Source organism: Octopus sinensis, linkage group LG7, assembly GCF_006345805.1.
Source record: "Octopus sinensis linkage group LG7, ASM634580v1, whole genome shotgun sequence".
NCBI classification, from domain to species: domain Eukaryota; kingdom Metazoa; phylum Mollusca; class Cephalopoda; order Octopoda; family Octopodidae; genus Octopus; species Octopus sinensis.
In genome coordinates, this window is record NC_043003.1 from 59,660,058 (window position 1) to 59,663,130 (window position 3,073).

Below are 3,073 nucleotides of genomic sequence, written 5' to 3' on the forward strand. Positions count from 1 at the left end.
TTTATATGTTTCAGTCATTTGACCGCGGCCAAGCTAGAGCACAACTTTTAGTCGAAAACATCGACCCGAGGACTTACTCTTTGTAGCCTAGTACTTATTCTGAGTGCATTTGGTTGACGGAAACTGAGAAAAGCCCATCGTGTATATATATATATAATATATATATATATAATAATATATATATATATATATTATATTATATACGTATATATATATGCATACATATCGTGGTGTGTGCGTGTTTATGCATTACGTATATATGCATTTATGTATGTATATATGTATATATGTATGTATGTATTTATGTATGTATGTATGGATGTATGTGTAGCAGCCGAGTAACTATCTCCGAAGGTGAAATTAAGAAGCTCGAAACCATACGGTCTGACGGTCACGGGGCTAGAATAGTAAGGAGTTCTCTCCTCGCTTGCAATGTATATTGAGTGAAGAGTGTACTGCATAACCAGCTACAGGATGTGCCCACCTGGGATTAAAAATAGCAGTATCCGTGTTTAGGTGGGTTTAAATACTATTCATCTGTAATGTATACTGGTTTTGTCTATTACATAGATTTTCTTGACTAGACTAGCTAGTTTGTTAAAATATATATATAATATATATATATATATATATATATATATATATATATATATATATACAGGTTACATTAAAAAAAAAAATAGGTACCCTCATAGGGCTACCTACACGCTAAAGAGGACAGTTAAATTCCAAACCACTATTAGGGATAAAATTTCGAATGGAATGAAATATAAAAACATTTACCATCTAACCCATGGACCAATGGTTTCAGACATTTTTTAGCAAATAAAATAATTTGCCAGGCGAACCCTTCTTCAGCAGGTACACCTTAGATGAAATATATATACACGAGGCAATCCAGTATATGCCCCGTGCTTATACATTCTAAGTTTTCAAATCTACTGCGCAAGCGCAGCTCCCTGTCGACAGTAATTAAATATGCCGGCGTTTTTATTTCGAAAATTTTCCAAGAAAAAAAATATCAATAATTAATAATATCAAAGATAATTTGAAATATTAGAAATTTCCATTACCAGTGGCCTAGCGTGTAAAAGGTTAGTCAATAAACTATATATTATTCAAATAAATACAGTGTACAGGAGTTAGATGGCAAATGTTTGTATTTTTCATTCCATTCGAAATTCTTCCCTAATAGTGGTTTGGAATTTAACTGTCCTCTCTAGTGTGCAAGTAGTCCTATGATGGACACCTCTTTTGTGTTTAAATGTACACTGTATTTATATGAATAATATATAGTCAATTGACTAAATTTTTTACACGCTAGGCCACTGGTAATGGATATTTCTAATATTTCAGATTACCCTTTGATATTACATATATATATATATATATATATATATATATATCACGTGATCACGTGACCGACAAGGCTATCAGATGTTGCTACACATCGCTGGTCACAATGCGCTTCGCATTGTTTTAGCCTTCAAATGACGCCACCTCGATGGCTAAGCGAGCGGGCCAACAGAAGAAAGAGTGAGAGAAAGTTGAGGCGAAAGAGGACAGCAGGGTTTGCTATCACCCCCTGCCGGAGCCTCGTGGAGTTTTAGGCCTTTTCGCTCAATAAACACTCACAACGTCCGGTCTCGGAATCGAAATTGCGATGCTACGACAGCGAGTCCTCTGCCCTAACCACTGGGCCATTGCGCCTCTATCTATCTATCTATCTATCTATCTATCTATCTATCTATCTATCTATCTATCTATCTATCTATCTATCTATCTATCTATCTATCTATCTATCTATCGATCTATAAACCAAGCAAACTAGCTGGTCAAGGAAATCTCTGTAATAGATGAAACTAGTATACATACTGAGCAATAGTATTGAAACCCACTTAAACACGGTTGTTCCCTGTTCCCTAGATACCGATGATACCGCTATATGTATATCTTTGAACTGCGAGATGATCAATATTTTGCGAAATAAACACCCTCGCACAATATATTTGTTTTTCACTCGTTTATTACTGTTCTTATCCTAACTCATGTCCACGATTTCACATCAGGTGTCTTGCAACACAAATTCATAAACGTATATATATATATTCTATTATCTCTCACTCTTTCTATTTTATATTTTCTCTCCCTCTTTACATCTGTTTTCTTTTCTGTTGAAGAGCGTAGGCTCGAAACATAAAACACATTCTCATTTCCCGAACGTGAATTTATACACCTGTTTGTTGTTTACACACCCGTCTTCGTCTTTTGTTTTTTTGTAAATTCTCACTATAATATATAATATAGATATATATATATTATATATATTATATATATATATATAATATATATAATTTCGAGACAAAACCACTATTTTAAAACCAAACAAGGAAAGACTTAATCAATACATAAAATTTTAATATAGATTAAATAAACCGCCACTTAAAATTTTATGTATTGATTAAGTCTTTCCTTGTTTGGTTGTAAAATAGTGGTTTTTTCTCGAATTATATTATATAATATTTTACTATAAAATTGGATTTAGCCCTAAATCTGATTTTTCCCTGTAATTTTGGATTCATTCCTAATATTTATTATATATATTATATAATATATATATATTTCAACATTGAGGGTAAAATTAATTAATTATAATCAATTTCACCAAGTGTTCAGTATGCAAAGGGACAATTTAAGGCGAATTCAAATTATTACATTATATAAAAGGGCTAGTAAAATAAATTACTTTGCCACATACTGAACTCATTAGAAATAGTAGCTAAAAAAACTTTTTTAAAACTATTTCTAATACTTAAGAAAATCTCTCTCATATAGTGTTTGCCTCATTCAACTCACGAAAGTATGGGGGTAAAGACATAAAAAAATCAAATGCAAAGTTATTAAGAACGTACGTTCTAGATTAGTGAACTCGACATTTTATCCATCAGCTCAGAACTCCTTGGTTTGGATTTGAAAACACTGAAAGTGGGAGCATACCCTTTCGGCTTCTTATCGCTTTGAAGATCTGCTCGAAACTAACAGTGCCAGCAAACTCAAAATATGCAAGCGAAAA